Here is a 19,564-nt window from a genome sequence, read left to right on the forward strand (position 1 = left end):
AAGGGTAAGTACCATTTCTTGCAATGTGTTTTTCCAGGATCCAGCTTACTGAGCTCCCGAGCTGCTTTACAGTAGAGAAGGAAAAGCTCTGAAAGGGTGAGAGTGGTGTATGTCTAGGCTCTGGTTGATAAACACCCAGACACTTAAAAAAAAAAAAATCGTAACTATGTAGTGAAATCCATGTCTGTAGCTGTACAAAATGGCCTTCCCACTCCCCCCATCACTTTGTCTGTGTTTTTCTAGTATTTCATTTGATACACTCTTTCCTATATTAGTTCTCTTAGTCCACAAACAAACACACCTTGGCTATGGATTCAAACACTTAAATACATACCTTATTTTAGCTATGAGAAACAATGCTTACTTGATGCCTCCCAATGGCCCATGGATAAAGGCCACTTCTCTGCTCTACTCACAGCACAGTATGTAGTGCTCTCCTTCAAACTAGGGTACATCAAGCATCTTTAGAAGATGATTGTGTACAAAGAAAAAAAAACACTTTACACAAACAGCTGCAAGCACAAGCAAGCAATTTGGTAGGAGCTCTTTGAACGGTTTAAAAAAAAAAAAAAAACAAAAACAAAAAAAAAAACAACTCCAGCTCTGAAAGACAGTCCTCCTCACTGGGTTATATCCTTTACACGTATTGATTTTGCCTTTGTATAATAATACTTCTAGATTTCCCCAAGAGGTTCTTACAGAACATTGGAGGCTGCAAGGGCTATGGATGCTAGTGAACATTAAAGCAACAAGTGATCTAAAGTCCTTCACACACATGCTGAACCTCCCAACACATTCAAAATAGTAGCTCTCAGGGAACAAGATACTTCCCTTCTGCAAAGAGAAAAGAGGGAGTAAAAAGAAATTCTGCTACTTTGGAAGGGTTAAACATCACACTAACAGAACAAACACACAGCAAGAGCCACAACACCAGGAGACCAGAAAGCAAGACCCTCCTTACAAATGGCCCACATCATAGCTCGTGGGAGAGCACCAGAGCAAGCACCTGCACAGTCTGAGTAACAAATGGAGCACCAAGCTAGACCACTCACTGTTAGGGCTACACAAGCTGATCCCTTCACCAGATAACCATGGTTCTGCAGTCAGACTGAGATCCCAAAAATACTAGTGTTATTAGCTCACAGAATTAACACAATTAAGACAATGTTTCATTCTCTATTTCTCTAGCCTGGAAGAGCTGAACGGACATCTGGTCCCCTTGCTGCAGTCAGCAAGGGCCTATGGCTGGGAGAAGGCACACACCAGTGGAGGTCACAGTTATAAAGCCATCATGTAGTCATGGTTCCTTTCTGGAAGACTCTGAGACACATAAGCATAAGAAAAAAGCTATCGTCATGAGGAACTGAGTCAAGTCTAACTTTTTCAAGCAGTCACTGCTGCAGCGACTCTTTCTTTCAAAGTATGATATTCTTTATTCAGACTCAGGAGAAGGAAGATAGTTTCCACCAATGCCAGAACAGAAATATTTCTTTCTCACATAAAACTATTTCACTATATTTAAATATATTCTTTCATGCAGAAATCTCTATTCTTCCTCAGTTTTAGATTGCAAATTCCAGTCCAGTGGTTTTCATCCAAAGATTTATTTTAAAAGCAGAAAAATCATAGAAACTGAAAAAAAACTGTGCCATTAGAGTGGTGTTAAAATCACAGAATTGTTAAGGTTAGAAAATACCTCCAAGACCATCTTGGAGGTATCCAACCATCCACCTACCACCAATATTGCCCACTATATTATGCCCATCAGTAATACATTTACTGTTAAAAAACTCCAGGGATGGTGATTTCACTACATCCCTGGGCAGCCTGTCCAGTACTTGACCAAGCTTTCTGAGAAGAAATTCTTCCTCATAATCAGCCTGAATCTCCCCTGGCACAACTTGAGACCTTTCCTTCTTGTCCTAATGTCGTTACATGAGAGGCTAACCCCCCTCGTGCCACAACCTCTTTTCAGGGAGTTGTAGGGAGCAATAAGGTCTCCCCTGAGCCTCCTCTTATCCAGACTGAACAGCTGAGATGCCATCATATGAATGCAAATTAGTAAAAGGCAAGGATGTTCTACACTGACATAAAGATGTCTCAAATATCACAAGTACAATTGAGTTTGTCACTGCCTCTCTTTACATCTAAGATTTCTTAGGTTATTAGCATCTTTTCTAGATTCTGCTTTTGGTATCATCTGAGCATTAAGCAATTCAGCCAATCATTTAACCCTAAGCATGTGAAGAGCCCCACTGAAACAAGTTAATTTCTTAATGAATGCAAATTATCCACAGTACTAAAAAAAAAAAAAAAAAAGAGATTTAAATGTAGAGAACTTTTATACCTATAAAAATCTAAAAGTAAACAATTTCCTATTGAAGTTTATTGCAAGCACTTCAACTAGGTAATAACAGTGACACTCATTGGCTTAGTTCTTTATTTTATGGAGAAAATGTACAGAAAAACTCACTCCGTTTATCAATCCTTTGGGAGATTTTCATTACTGGCCTTATATAACAGCAATTGAAGATAGAAACAAAATATTATTTAACAAGGTTTTATATGACAGCATAAAGAGTGACTGCTAGCTGAGTGTTGATTCAGACATATTTCTGCTACGGTCACTTCCCTGCCAAAATATACTTCCAATAACCATATATAAATTTTATTTTTTTATAAATAACCACTAAATGGTTGTATAAACAGAGTAAACTGTGGGTAACTGTAGCTCATAATGAATATCTGTTGTACCAGCATTAACAACTACCTTGCTCAGACTGACTGCAAGTCAGTGACACCATCACCAGCTTGTTGGTTGGTGGCAAACCAAATGATGTTGGAACACATCAGTGGTTTCCCTAGTGAGAAATCTACATCCTCACTACATCAGCTTTTACACTACTGAAGTATCCTTCATGTTTGTACTATTCAGATGTTCGGCTTTGGAAAGCTTACAATTTATAAAGGAATAGCCACTGACCCAGAAAGTCACTGTGGCAAGACTGTTCCTATACCCTGCCCAAAACATAAACACATAAAACATGCTTATATAGGAGGCAGTGTGATCTAAAGTTTGAAATTGGAGTCCAAGACTTAAAAAATAAATAAAAATCAGCTACAGACTCTTTGTGCGACCTTGGACAAGTCTTTCAACATCCTTATCCTTCAGTTCTCTCTAACTAAAAAGTGATTGAGAAGGCCTTGTGAAGGTTATTGATTGATTGCTGTTTGCAAAGCCTACTGAGATGCCACTGGGAAAATAATTTAACTGTACGTGTTTAAAGAATCAATGTATATTATTACATTATTCCTGAAATAACAACAATAACAGTAACTGCAGACCATTCTGCAAACAATGGGTGACATTCAGTACAGCACACCTGATCTTGTAAGCAGCAAAGTTAAAGGAAGATGAGATCCTCTTGTAAGAAGGGTCTGAGGCCAAGGGCTCGTAGCACCATCTAGAATTAGGCATCCTTATTCTTAAAGGAAACATCCACTTAAGTCTTCACAGTGGCAACCATTTGTGCAATTTTCTTCAGGTAAATCACCCAATTCCTTCAAAAAGCTGTGTTGTAGTTTTCTTGTTACAAAAATCAGTTTTATTTTTGTGCTTTCATCAACCAGATGTATGTTTAGGTAAATTCTGATTTCCCACCTATGCAAATACAGATGTATTTTACACTTTTCTTAAATACTGACACATTTACAACTGCAATTCTCTAAAATGTCATTTAACCAAGATTGATTATTTTCTGCACAGTGAGCAGAAGAAAGAGAAAGGAGCTGTCAAGCATTCTTGCTTTTCTCTTCAGGAAGGAGAAAAAATAGGCTTATCTTTGCATGGACAGATTCTTTTATTAAAGGATGAAGTGAGCACTGCACAAATAGCGTGTGGAGTTTCAGATATGCTGATACTAATGGAATAAAAATTTAAGATGGCAGAAGAAAACCTTGTACTTTCAAAAGCTTCAAATATATTTGAATTTGAGTGGACCTTTTCACTGATCCCCAGGATTGGGGGCAGATTCATGTGGTCATCTGCATGATGAATTTAGCCCATTGCTTCTAAAAAAAAAATCTTATAATGTTTTGTTTTTTTTTTTTTTTTAGTTTATTCCATTGCCCAAGCTCCTTGCATCTTAAAGTACTATTTTCATTCCTACCTCCCTGCACCCAGTGTATTTTTTCTCCACTGCAAATTATCAGTGAATTCTATCAACATTTTGCTATTGGTGCACTCTCAGATTATTACGTAATTAAGATTTGCAATAAGCTACACAGAATACAAAAGTGCTTTTCCTCAAATATTTTGATCTCAAAAATAAAGTCACCTTGTTTCCCTATCATATGAAAATTTACAGTAACTACTTCTACAGAAAAACAGAATTACTCTCACTTTTATAATCCTTTTAAAACAATGGCCAAAGACCAGGCCTGGTACCTTTACTGACAGAAAACAGCACTGAAATCTGAACTTCATCCAATTGATTTTGACAACTTGCAGAGTGAGACTGTTAAATTAACTGAGTCACATCTGTGAATTCTGAACAGAGATTCACAACACATGGTTTAACACCTTTGCCACTACTGTTACCAAATATATGTATTTATTTATTAAGCTTCGACCTCTAAATAGATTTACAGTCTATGCTAGCAATAATAATGAGAAAATGCATCCAATCTGTCAAAAAACAATATAGGATGTTTCTACAGATCCAGATATTAACCAGGATACGGGCATTTACAGCTTAATTTCCCCAGTAAACCTATAATATCACCTTTAAATGGAGCTGACATTTCCACCCATCTGTGGTAAGAACTCAGTCTGCTTAGCAATAAAAGCTGTGGTCTGAAGCTCATTCCCTCCACCTGTCTCACACAGAAACAGCCAAAACATGTTCTACTTACAGTTTTGTTAAATTAAGTAATGTCCATCAGGGACAGAACAGACACTATTACACTTCTTTTGCATAGAGCCATATCATTGATATGTGGCCTAACAGAGCTATATAAACAAAAAAGAGCAGCCAACTCCCAATATTTGACCTTGATTTTATATAATGTATCCAAAAATAGATTCACAGACATTTAACAAGGATTTTGCATTCATTTTTTTTCCATTGGTCACTGTAGCAGCGCACTCAAGGGCTATTAGGCTTTGCTAAGTTTAGAACATTACATCCACTTCTGAACTACGTTGGCTTTTTCCAACTCTAAATGAACTACTGAAAGGCCTTGGGAAATTTTTCTCTATTAGAGCACACACAGCCAACTTGTAGCAACTGGAAAGGGGTTTTGTACTGTATGTTTAATCTAGACTGGGGGCTCTGGGGAAGGGCGAGATGATGAAGACTTAATTTTTTTTTAATAGATACTATTTTTAAGATAAGAGGATCCTTTCCACAGGCAATGTTATAAATTATGTTTAACGACCAACAGAAAAGCAGGGAAGATAGGGGCCAGAGCAATCACTAGGAATTCTGAGCTGTCCAGGCCCAGGATCCTTCCTGTGGCCAAAGCCAGGCGGCAGTTATCCCTTAGTCTCCTGCAAGAGGAGAAACTCAAGCCATTCAGTACAAAAGTTTATCTTATTTTTTAGTAAACTGTGACGAGGAGATATTACCTTCTTAAGCCATGGCAACGCTCCTATTGATTCTGAACAACCCCTTCTCCACACCTGCCCTCACAGGACTGCAGACACTCCCCTCCCTTCTCCCTGACCTGCAGCCCACCCACACCACCTTCACAGGTGTGTTCAGACTCCTGAATTAAAATGCAAATGGAGCTCAGAGCACTAGCATGATGAGTTTAATCATTACAACCTGTGTGGATTTTAAACAGCATCAATGGTCTTGGAAAAGACTTTCCAAAATACTAAGGGCTGGATAAGGTTTTTTAAGAAATGTGAAAGCACATTTATGTCTTCTCTTTACACATCTTTTTTCCCCACTCTGTACAGTGTTCAATTAAAACAACAATTTTAAGGACACAATGAACAATAAAGATGAAACAAAAAGAAAGAAGCTGGTGAGAAAGCTTAACTCTAAGCTGCTGAGTTGAATTCATACAAACTCAGACAAAACACAGCAACTCTTACAGCACTTAGAAAAGTTTATCAAAGGTTGTGACTTGGCCCACTTGGCTGACATTTTAGCTCTAACACATCTCCATCCAAGCCTGAAACTTGGCAAACAACACAGGTTTCCTTTTCTCCTCAGTGAAGTATCTGATTTTCTTAGGAGTGTTCAAACAACTGAGACTCAGATCACTTTTGCTGTATAGACGTGAATTGATTTCACAAGATAAATCACACACACACAGACCCAAGTTCCAGATTTAGAGTAAGATAGGAAGCCAGAGCTAAAGCTGAATCACTATTAGCATTCTCCACACAGGCAGCAGATACAGCCTTAGACTCACCTATACACGGGCAGCAGCAGCAGGGACTCTCCAGAACCAGAAAGGGCAGCCATTCTGTGGGTAGGCACGGGCTGAGCCAGGATGTCTGTACAGCCAGAGCGGAGCTGGAGAACAGCACTGCTGTAATGTTATTTAAGAAAAGAGCAAATTACCCTGCTCTAGACTTAAATAGTGTCCCTGGGCTCATAGACAGGTGTGAGGAGGCCCCAGGTGTGGCTGCTTAGGGCAATTAGGGCCCTGCCATTAGCAGTTTGTCCTGGGGACGCCTGGAAAACAGGTGTGTGAGCTTAGGTGGGGAGTTTCCAAATCTGGCAAATACCTCCTCAGAGTTTCTGATGAGTTTCAATATTAGAGCATTTTTCCTTTTTTTTCCAAATGACCTTGCAGTTAAGCCCAATTTTATAGGCATTGTTTAATCCTGATAACTAACACATGAATTTGGCACTGAACATGGAGTCAGTTACAAGTGGGGAGCTGGAAAATACCTCTTTGGTTATATAGTTTGTCCCATGCCAATGGAAAGTCACTCCCCAAACCTTTCTGTTCTTTGAAACCATTCAAGCCATGAAGTTTTCACTATTTCTCTCCAGAGGTAACTCTACACCATATGAGGAAATGTTTCCTACCAGTCAGCCTAAACTTTCTTCTGTTCAATTTCAGGCTTTTTCTCCTAGTACTACACCCTTTAGACATCTTAAAAAATCCTCTCTCCTTGAGTGTTTGCATCCTTATGCTAGACAGTTCACGTATCCTCTTTACTCATTGTTTCCTCATTCAGATATTTCTGTTGGAAAATAAGCTTGGCAAAGATCAGAAGACAGCTCTATTACCATCAAATCTCCTGTGAATGCAACTGGAAAAAGACAAGGTCCTCAGTTAAGTAATTCAGTGTGCAAATAATACACTTTGGAGTTGATGGTAATCCTCAGCATGGTGATTCTCAGAGGATCTGTACATGGAAATCTCTCTGTGGGATGGAAAAAGAGCTAGAACCATCTTAAGAGCTGAGAAGGATGCTAGTGAGTTCTCATCACTAAAGCACATACGTTATCTGAAACTACTCCTGGCTCTGTCATCAAGCCACTGTGTGGTCTCCTGTGCCTTTGTTTCTCTCCACAAAACATTGCCTGTGAAATGCTTTGAATGCTAAAAGCATCAGTTTATGTACAAATATATGGTTGAAAAACTGAAGAAATAAAAAAAAAACCTATTCCTGTTTACTTAATTATGAGGAATACAAGCACTTCCCCAGCTTAAAGAAAAAATCATGAAAAAGTATGTAAAAAGTATGTAGGGTGGTGCTGATGTTCCAGGTTTGACTGGGAAGTGGACACACAAATGGAAATCTGCCAAATGATGTAGCAGACTGCTTCCTTGATTCCCATTCAGCACATGGAGCAATGATGTAGGTGGTAATTGAGGCGTGACTAGAATAGCTTGTGTGGAAGCATTCTTGGGGCAAATTTCAGCAACACAGTGCTATGAGGGGATGAGAAGCACCATTTAGTTTCCATGGACAGTAAGCTGCTACAGCAACTACATGACTCACCAGCACCAAAACCCCGAGCCAAATTGTATACTGGGTTCACAGTGCCCATTCCTGCTCACTCATCACTTCCTACAGATAGAAAACCTGCTAATCACTTCAGCACCAAACCAGCTGCGTTTTCTTGTTGTGACCCGAATTCCACAGTCGGATTTGGATGAACTGCAAGAAATTGCAGCTGGATTTTCGAACTTACATGGGAAGAAAACTAGAACAACTTTCTGCAAGCCAGAGGGAGATTTCTGACTTCCACAGATAAAAAGGAACTAGTTTTTATGAAGATGACCATTATGAAGCGCAGGCACAGGAATATACCATCCACTACCTCCAATCTTTCCTTGGCATCCTGGTCCAGGCCATTCACATAGATACGGGAATGCTTTTGAGGAACAGAGCACTCTGTGCCAGATTCGACTAATAACGAATGTATTTACCAGCCAAAGGAGATGGGCCAATGTTTGAGAAAGTACTTCAGAAAAAATAATTCTTCCTCCACTTCATCAGTCTCCGAGATTGGTTCTGCTCCAGCTGATCTCTCCTAAGCCCATGGTCATTTGATTAAAACAGTACAAGGAAAGTGACAAAGCTGTGCTCATCTCTTTACTAACAGACCACATAATTTCTTTGTTTAAAAAAAAAAAAAAAAGATATAATCTGAGTACACATATAGGTTAAATGCTAACACTGGTGACAGTGAATCATCTACTGCCAAGTGAACCAGCAAAGGAGAGCCAGGTACTGAACATTGTCTCCTTAACCACATGATGAATTAGTTTCTGTATACTATTTTCCTCTGTCTTTATTGCTTCCTGGATGACAAGGTTTAACTTCGAAGAAGTACATAATTATGAACATAAACTGCACAACATTTTTTGTTCTCATACTATGATAAACCATCCTGTGGAAATGGCAAAAATTGCCATCTCTACCAAAAGGACTTTCCAGATTAATTCAGAATTGCTGCTAGCATACTAAGGCAGTTACTATGATAAACTCTGCTCTCTACCTACACTACCTCTATCAGAAAAGTTATTTTCCCATACATCTCTTATCTTCATACTCATTGATTTATATGAAGGGGAGTAAAACCAAGTGTAACACACCACTTATTTTGATAGATTTTTAATGGGAGACTGAGTTCTTTTTTCAAAGAAATATGTAGAAAAAAACTTTTCCGTCTGTGCTCAAAATGAAAACACCACTCCTAATCTATCATACCCTTTTTATTTATCTAGTATGGTATGAATTGTTTCTTCATGGTATTCTTTTCATTATAAAGAACCTAGTCTCCTCTGTGCAACCAAATCCAGTTTATCAATCCACTAAAAACAATAATTGCTATGAATTAACAGTTTGTCTTAAGAAATAGCAATGTTATTACTGCTCAGTGACAGGTAGCTAAAGTAAATCAAGTGCATATTTCTCCAAATTCTTCTAAGTAATTAGATTGACAAACTTAAAAGTATAGTGGCAAGGCCTTTTGATTTGGTAAACCACAGTAAGTTTGCTGGACATATATCAGTTTGTATCATGTGGGTTCTTGGGCCTCAGAACAAGCCATCAGTGTTCTAAATCAGTATTTATAAAGGATATTGTATTATCTTAATCTGTATTCTGAAAATTAAGGTATTCTGCTAAATAAACTTTACACTGACGTGTTTTCTAGTCACATTGGTAGAACTACAACAGGATAAAATAAGTATAGCCAAAACAAATCAAGCTCGTACGGACAGGTAAAATTTCCAACAAAATTAGCTTCTCCATCTACCAAAGTTACCTGACTCATTTGTAAAAACATTATGTACTAAAAGTAATATTTTTGATGAGGCACAGAAGAATAAACCTCTACATTACAGCTGAAAACAAACAGTAGTGAAAGCACTAAAGTGAGCTAATAAGGTCCAGCAAAAACATGAATCCCACAGCCCAGCAGGCAATATTTGTAATATACTGAATGGGAACATGCCACAGAGGCAAGATGAGACAAAGTATGTGTCATGTAGAACAGATGCTGCAAACAAACACAACAGCAAAAATAATTGTATGTTAATCTAAGTCTCAAGAGAGAAAAAAAAAAACAAAACATATTAGCAAGTTTCAGAACAGCTGCAATTAGCTCTGGACAACAGAATTTGTAATTGTAAAAATCCCTCCTGAATATCCAGCTATAGAGGAGAGGCAAATACACCCTATTCCAGAATTCATTTGTGGATGTCTCTAGCTGATCACATAACACAGTTGAGTACCTGAATACTCACATTCACCTATTCATATACAACTTCCAGATACATCACTAGCTGCTGTAGCCTGTGCTGATCAGAAGGCTACTGCTGAGTTTCACCTACACTTCCACATTTAAAAGACCAAAGGTAGCTCCCCAATCCTTTTTAGTATTCAGACTTCATGTGTTAGAAGAGGTTACAGAAGCAATGTTAAAAGTGCACAACCAAGAAAAAAAATCTCACCCAGTAAAAGAAGAGACCTAATCCATGAGGCCTGAGCAATACATACTTAAATCAGGAATTAGAACTCATTGTGAGTAATGCTTCCTAAAGTGAAATCTCAGAAAACATGAGGATAGCTCAAAATATTCTTAGTTCAGTTAAATATGTTAAAAAATGTGTATGCAAATATGAAATTTCAGAGGCCCTGAAATTTAAAAGCACACTGAGATATTTGCAATTATCTCTGTGATTATGAAACATGAAAAAATTTAAATAAAGACTTCGACTCCATAACTTGAAATATTGCAGACTGAGGTCTTACCCTCTCCATTCTAAGAGCCTGAAGATAATCATTCCTTCCTAAAACAGATTTAATTTTACAAGAAATAATTATGAGACAGCTGTGATCAAGCAGGAACATTACAATGCACACAGCAGACAATTCCCACCAGGAATTAATGGCCCTCTGAAGGTAAAAAGTATTTTTTCTCATTTTTTGCTGTTAGAATTCAGACTCCCTCTGTTTTTCAGAAACCATAAACAATGTTTTTGCTCAGCTTCATACTGACTATGGCAGAGGTTCAGCCAATAAAGGCTGAGTGAGTCCTCTAGTAAAAACACAGCAAAAGACAACTGTAAATAGTTCGAAGTAGGAGGGGTAGAAGATTAGGCCAAACACAGTTCACTTAAAGACCAACTCTGACCTCTAACTGGGATGGATTTTGAACACTAATAAGGGTGAAGCTGAGCAATTCACAGAGCTGAAGAAGAAATTATGAGCATGCTTTGCTCTCATTATATACACATCCACACACAAACATATTTGGAGAAAGCATTAGTGTGGAAAGGATTTCATTGCTAATTTAAGCTGTCTTGCAATACTTTCACAACGTTAAAAATAAATAAATAAATAAAACACAACCCTCAAGGAACCACAAAACAACAGGCCTCTCAGACAAACATGTAAAGAACCAGAAGAAATCCAGAAAAACACTGAATGTAATGTCTTTAAATGCTTTGGCTGAATTAAGGTGAAAGAAAGCATTTAAGGAGTGTTGAATCCTATTCTGTTACACTTAAATGTTGTACTTAGACTCGATTGGCAACATTTGAAAACTCAGATTCTTATTCACACCTATAATATAATAAGTGGCCCGGAAAAACAAAACTAAAACTAATTAAATGCCAGAGCTAATTTATTTAGTCACATCTTGCAGCTGAAATGAAAGAACACATTTAGTGCATGAACTTGTACATGAAAAGTCATTTCTCTCCAATAATTTTTTTTCTAACCTCCTGAGCTGGACCCAGCTGCTTTTCATACGCCTGTAACAAACTTTGTGCCAAATGAACTGCTTATATATTTTTCTAAACAAGCCCCACTTTACTTTTTCCAATCAGTCCAGACAGATGGCAAGTAAGGAAAACACTTTAGTGTCAATCTGGTGGAGACCGTCACTGAAGTGCTTTTGCCAAGAAGAAACAGACTAAACATGAATGAGGCCAAACAGAGAAGCTTGTTTTACAAGCTGGAGGTACTAGACTTCTTTGGACTTACAGGAATTCAATAGTAGCTTTAAAGTGCTTGCAAAGAACCACTTCTCCATTTTGCTGCCACGTGTAGCTGCATATTTAACTGAAGTAGCAAGTCTGCACAAGAATGGATGCTGCATTTCTACAATCACCGATTGATAGTGTTTATTTACTATCTTAAATCAATTGTTACTCTCGTGATGTACACAATAGTTCCAGCATCCCTCAGAACAAGTATATTATTTATCAGAACAAAGAATGAATTCTGAGTAATTTGCCTACAAAATTATGGAATCAGTTGCTCCTATTCAAAGCTTTCACTGTTCGTTTGTTGAGCAGTATTTGAATGAATACCACATTGGTAGACACGTATATCAACTCCAGCCTCTTATCTCATCTGTCTGCATCCGTGAATACAGATAATTAAGTCAAGGAAAAGGAAAAGAGATTAGAGAAGACCCAAAATAAAATAAAAATTCTGTTTGGAAAGGTGCTGGATTTTGCCTCCATGACATAGTTCACTATGGTACATTTGTAGTACCTAGTACATCTGGCACCTGAGATGCAATACCCTCCAAGTACAGCACTGTCATTGCTTTTCACCCCCCAAGACAAGACCAGGTACAATAACCACTGAAACAAAACTAGTCTAAGTGCAGCACATAAATCTCTTATTAGATCAAGAAGTTTCAGACAGGATGATTAGATACTTATCATCCTGGCTCTACCAACAGGGGAAGGATCACTTAAGCAAGTACAAAGTGTACAATACAGTATTTAAATCAATGAGTCAGATTCATTTTAAACCTTTATCAGAGAAAAATGTCATCAGTTACCCATGTGCCTCAAACTCAGAGCTTTCTGTAGAAATCAGAATCTTTCTTAAGGTACTTCAAAACTGTTGTTATTGGTAAGCCTGAGATTCTCTTTCCTTCAAAAGGAAAAAGCTGCTTGACAATTTGTAGTTCTGCTTCAAATGCATCTAAACTACCATGAGAAAAGAGGGTTAAATGTGCTGTTTGCATAAGCACTGCCCTCTTCAGTAATGGGTGGAGATGCTATCGTGTCAGCCTAGACGTACAACGGATTTTGAACCATCAGTGCAGAATTACACCGAGCTGTTTCCAAAGATAAAACTAGCTCACTACTTTACATTTCTCACAGCTTCTACCTTCTGTTCTTCATCTTTTCATTTGTAGTACTCTTTCCTCAGCTTTTTTTTTTTTTTAATACAATTGTTTGTATGTTTTTCCACTCATATCTAGTCATCTGTGAAAGAATCACCAAAATACATTTCCTCTTCTAGTGGGCCAGATCTAGGGGAGGTCAGTATGCTGGATGGAAAACATCTGGATATTCAAACAGCTCTGTGATAAGCACAGCTGAAAATAGGGCAACATTTGTTAGAAAAGTAGCTCTTTAGAGAAGTCATACCTAATAAAATTGAAAATTATTTTTATGTCTAAACAACTCCATACAGACTGAATTATTTTCCCACACTATCTCATTATAAACTAGTGTTAGTTTTCCTTGTTTCCCCATAAGAGTATTTAGTTTATTAGCATATTCACCAGACACTGTAATTTTATGTCAAAGCAGCTACAAGCCTACAGAAAAGCACTGAAAGATAGAGATACAGATGAATAATCAGGGATCAGTTTAAAAGATATATCCAGAAGACAAAGCTTCAAGAGATGCTATTAACTAGATTGCTCTGTGGTAAGGACATTCAGTAAACAGATTATCTCTAATAAGCTTATCCTGTATTAAACTACTAATGAGCCGATGCTGTGATAAGACAGTTCTCAAAAGCAATGAATTATAGAAATACAATTATAGGAAGGGAGTAAGAGCAAGGTTTCCCTTCTCCCACACCACAACTTCTAATGAGCACAGGCCTGCAGCTTGATGCACCAGGTGAGTCATCCTGGTAAAAGCTGATCCAATTAAGTATTAGAAAATTGTTAGGACAAGACAAAAAATGACCACTCACAAAGCCACCTGTATAGTTTCCAGTACTTTCACAGCAGCACGGAAAGAGTAAAGCCAGTAAAAACTCTGACTGAGAACTTAAGTGTTTATCTGCAGAGATTTTGTTGTGGAATGGGTATGTAATGGTTTCACCAAGAAACTCTCAGAGGTCAAGAACTGTATAACGATAATTGCAGTAACTGCAAAACTCATCCAAGATGGACGCATATTTTTCCTATCAGTAAAATCTTAAGATGAAATAATCACAGGTGGAAACTGACTTGAACAGAATTTGACCAAAAGACCCATTTGGACTCAGATATACGGTATTTACAATCATTCCTCTGAACTGAAAGATTCACAAAAACCTGTGCAAGTCATATACCAGCTTCTAATTTTCATAATAGAAAAGGTCACACTATTTCCAGGGTCACCAAGCATTCACTTCCCAGAGCAATCCCTAGATATAATGCATGTGATTTCAGACTACTGAATCATCCAATTTTAAAAAAATGTTTCTATGAGTGCAGTAACAAAGTCAGCATTGATACAACATCAGTTTACTGCAAGCTATAAGGAAATCATGTCATCATTTCCAACACATGCCAACACATACTTGGTTTATGAAAAGGTCAGAGAGCACAGAAATTCTCAAACCAGTGAAAAACATGTGAAATAATCAGAAGGAAGCCTAGATTGGGGGTGAGGGGGAAAGATTAGCAATGCTGAAAAAGCAGTTGGGTAGACACAATAAAGAAAGAGGCTGGTGAACAGCAAGATTTAGGAAAGCTGGGGACAATTACCCATTAAGAAGTAAATTCTCAAGACACATTACAAATAAGCATGTCCTACAAATCTAAGTAGGAATGTGCCAATTAGCAGTGCAAACATTCCAATTCCAAGCGTATCTGGCTGTAATGGTGCATCTCAGAGGGCTAAATCACAAGGTTCAAGATGCGGACTCAGATGATACCAGTGCTCCAGCTTAGGGTACCTTTTCAGAGTCAGACTAGGCGCAGCACAGCTCTAATGATGGCTGAGAAACTGGCTATCATGCAGAATGGTGAAAAACAGCTTAGCGTTTCCATAAGTTTTTAGTATGTATTTTTCCACCCTCCAGAAAAAGCATGTTTGCTAAACACAAACCATGTAACCTTGTTGTAGTGGATAATGCATTAATTATACAGTTCTACAATTAGCAGCTTCAAGATAAAAATAAATAAAAAAGTTCACAGGTTTGCAGGCTGTCACAAGAAAAATCTACAAAGTGTTTCTTTTTGTTTATTTAATCTGCTTGTGGAGTTGCTGCGGAAAGAGAAAAATAATGATGCATAGAAAAAAAATCCTCCTGAGAATTCAGTCATTGATTAAAAAAATGTTAATTAAGAATGCATGCCTTCAGAATGATATCTAATTTGGCATGCAGGGAAAAAAAGCATCTAAGAGAGAATTAAAGGCAAGTCCCATGATAAAGATGCTTTGGTTTGGATTAAACTGCTAAAAGCTTCAGTCTTTAAACACTGTAGAAAAAAACACACCTACAAATACCAGAGGGAGTATTAGCATTGTACAGAAAAATTCTATACAATGTGATATCTTATAATTGCAAAGACAGTGGAAATAAAAAGTTTAATAAATCACTTTCCCTCCAATATTTTTGCCTTTCAGAGTTCTCTCTCCTTTTTTTTTTTTATTTTTATCTTTGGCTAAGTGCTTGCAGCAAAATTGCAGTATAACAAATCTTTATACTGCAATCTTCACTGTCTGGCAAGTCATTGGAGAATAAAACCTTCATTTATAAATCGGCAAACTCAAAACCTACTTATCCAAAAGCACAGCACATACTCTCAGGCATTTAAATCCCATAGGTGGTGGGTCAGATCTCATCACTCCCATCATACTCTTTACCATGAAGCACACACAGGGTGACATGAACTCCATTTCCAATAATGAGAATATGCCAGTAAGGCTACAATGATCAATGAGCTGACCGTTCACTCAAAGAACGTAAGTGGTGAATATGCTAACACACAGAGGGAGCTGATTCTGGCTTGTATGTACTTGTAAGAGCTCTATACAGACTGACATGCTGAGAGTGTTTGAACATAATTCCACTGCCCTCCTAAGTATCTTACATTAACACAGTGCTGTAACAAGGTTAATAGCCTCCTGCATGCATTGGTTACCACCTACCACACCGTGCTGACAATCCATACACATTGTATGAGCAAATAAGGAAATGGATGATGCAGAAAACATTCCAAGGGTTTCATATTTGTGGAATTTCTTTTTCACATTAAGCAATTTCTTTATTTCTGTTATTCACCAAGATGTCACACATACATCCTGAAAAGGCAGATTCAGCCAGAACAAAATGCTCAACTGATCATCTTTATTCAACATCATAGATAGAAAAGAATTTCCAATCATACCAGCCAGGCTGTGGGAAGCAGCCACAGGGGAGGCTGACCAAGGAAACTACACAGTGTATCGATTCCATGTGTTTCTTCAACATAGGTTTCTGTGGAGGCCCTATCAGCAACTTCATCTGTTTGTTTTTTGTTGTTTTATTTTGCAGCGATTCTTCATCATGCTGGTCCAGGGGAGAAGAATGATGTAAGCTAAAGTGAGACTTTCACAGAAGCATAAATAGCACTGGCACTAATATATTAGCTAACACTTCTAGACCCTTCCAAAATTCCAAGCATTAACTTCACATTTTAAGCACAGGTAAACCTTGCCTACTTACCTTCAACTACTGCCAAAATAACAACTTCTGCGTGTGCTGATACTCCTTTTAAAGACATCAGTGGACTCCTGGGGAGCAAGCAGAGATGCTAGTATTATATATAAAGCCTGGGAGTAGCCAAACCAAACCTTTGAATCCAAATGACCCTAAACTTTGAACTCGTAAAAAAGAATAAAAATCTAAATTTTATATCCAAAGCCAGAACCTTCCTTAGGCAGCCTGTGCCCAAGCCATATCCAACTCTCTTCCCTGTAGCAGCAGCGCTCTCCCAAGAGGCAAGCAAGGTTGCAGAACTTGGGTAAGTCTTTGTCAGGATATAATCTCTCAAATTCATTCAGCATTTCTGTATTTAGAGATAAAAAAAAAACAACAAAAACAATTGTTTTTAAGAAAAAGAGAAGAAAGCTGTTAAGATAAAGAATACCTTCAACTGAGATGCATAAAATGAAGCATCTTCAGTGAAGATGCTTCATCAACCCAGTGAATACAGTTGAAATATTTTTAAATTAAGTTTAATTTAAAAGGAGGGGGAATAAGGTAGAGAGTGGAAATTTCCAAAATCTGTATGCAAAAATACCAGATCAGAAGCTTTCTGGGGATTGATTCTCATATGTAGTGAGATCCTTTTCCATATTTTTGCAATATGTAGCAAATTTCAATGTAAGCACTGCCAGTACAAAGTCCTTCAGTACTACAACAATGCTAATGATTTTCCAAGCATCCAAACTAAAAATACCTGATGCACTTTTTTGAATTAGCCTTTATCTCTTCTTTCTCACTGAGGGTTACGAAACAGAGGACTAAGTTTCCAAGTTTGCCACTGAGTTATGGTCGCATAAAAATTTCACATTGAGCAGATAACAACAGTAAGAAGAAAAGAGGGATCACCGTCATAAAATCTTCAAATGTGTCAAACTTTCCAAGAAGAGAAATGAAAAACATCACCAAAGAGGATAAGAAGTTTACAGTATAAAATCCAGATTCTTTTTCATTCTTCCTATTAAGGTCTTCAGATACCTAAAGAATATTTTATAATGCTATTTGCACTATAATCTCTTTCACCACTCTTCCATACATCTTACCTCATCTATATTATATCAGCAGAGACACTATTGTAGATAACAATATTCTCTGCACAACTTCGTATCAGATGCTTTCAAGTAAGCAATTATTTCTTCAAGGTTTAAAAATACACAAATAATTCTTAATACTTCTTATTAACTCTGCCTTAGTTATTTTTCCTTCATTTATTCATACATATAAAAATAGCATATGGAATTAAATATACAAATGTATGTAAATATACATATACATACTTACACAAATATAGCTGACGTTGCGTAGAAGTGATCCAGTGGAATGAATAAGAAACAAAATAGAGCTGGCAGCCTCCACTACAGTAATAGCTCCCTCTGGCACAGGAAAAGCTGATGAACCAGTGCCATATTCTCCAAACTGTGGGCATCATTTCTGGTAATAATGCCCTGAAAACTGCTTTTTCAGTGCCAGGATAACCAATGCACTGGTATCAATATCAAGCTGGCTTCTTAATTCCTCTTTTCTGGCCCATCTCACTTTATCTAGCAGAGTTCATTGCTGCTGAGAGGGAGGGCAGCTGTATGGGTGCCAGCACCCAGGAAAAAGCAGCAGCAGCCCTGAGATTCTGCTACCTTCCTTCACAGCCCAAAGGAGGCAGTCGTAAGGTGTTTGAACTGAGGCTGCTGACCAGCTTTGAATCACGTTTTCTTCTATCTGCCAAAGTCCCTGCTCTTCTACAAACAAGGCGATACAGATTTGTTTGGGATTTCATGCTATTTAAGGAATTATTTTCTCTTATAACAATAAATAAATGTTAATGTTTTTTTTTCTTTACCATTTCTCTCAGTAAGTTCATTCTTTTGATAACTTCCCCATAAGTACAAATGACAAAGAGCACAACAGGAATCATAAAGTCTAGATCATGGCTTAAATGTCTGATAGGAAACATACAGTTCAGAAATTTATTGGATACTTAGGAGGGCACACCATTACTCTCACTGCCCTATGTAAATCCCATACACATCTGGCAGGCTTACTTTGCTGGTACCCCTCATACCACCAGCAGCTTTGTCTTTTATTTTGCATCTCTTTTTTAGAGCTGCTTTTCGGATGGGTCATCTAGGAGATCCATTATTTACCACTCTTGTTACGCTTCTAGAGCCATTCTGAAATGAGTCACTAGAAACAAAGCTAAAAACAAATAAGAGAAAATCTCCTCCTAGAACTGTTTCGTGATTCCTGAGACTCACTTACAAATAATCAAAATAAAGGAACAGTTGCCAAACTACTTGCTGCTTAATATTTTTGAAATGGGGAAAAAAAAGAAAAGAAAAAGCACAATTAAAGAAGGAGAAACATTTGCATCTCCCATTTTCAGCATTCCCCTGGTTACCTTCTCCCAGATCTCAGCCAAGAAACAACAGTGATATTCATTTTGTGACCATGAACACACTGAGTCAGTAACATAGTGAAATGCAGTGCAGTGCCTTTTTCTTCTCCATGTTGTTTACACTCAAACAAAAGGGAAGAGGGTATGTCCTTTCCAAAGGTGCTTGTTTATCCCACATCATAAAAGCAACAGATCTGTTAGCAGTAAACAATACTCAATATCAAATAAAGCTATCAAAGTGCAAAAGCAGCAACTATTTACACAACACCTGGACAAGCTGAAGAAGCAGAAGCACAGGGCAATTAGGATGCATTTCTCCCTTTCCCAACAACAGACACTCCTCTTTCTGCTTTTTACCACCAAAACCCCAAGTCCTGCTGCTGGGTCTCTCATCACATACATGGAGATTGTTGGTGCAGCACATCATTCCAGATGAAAGATGAACTCTGCTTCTGCACATTACTTGA

The 19,564-nt window shown here is 37.7% G+C and overlaps 1 long non-coding RNA gene across 1 annotated transcript in view; it reads right to left on the reverse strand.

The window, feature by feature from the left end:
* LOC104912564 (uncharacterized) overlaps nt 1–19,564 on the reverse strand; it is a 228,954-nt gene that overhangs the window by 137,419 nt on the left and 71,971 nt on the right. The window contains exon 9 of the long non-coding RNA XR_014885408.1: nt 16,670–16,737. This is a non-coding gene — a long non-coding RNA (uncharacterized LOC104912564). The remainder of the gene's footprint in view (nt 1–16,669; nt 16,738–19,564) is intronic.

The sequence above is a fragment of the Meleagris gallopavo genome, chromosome 11 (genome assembly GCF_905368555.1).
Source record: "Meleagris gallopavo chromosome 11, MGAL_WU_HG_1.1, whole genome shotgun sequence".
In the NCBI taxonomy this organism is placed as follows: Eukaryota; Metazoa; Chordata; class Aves; order Galliformes; family Phasianidae; genus Meleagris; species Meleagris gallopavo.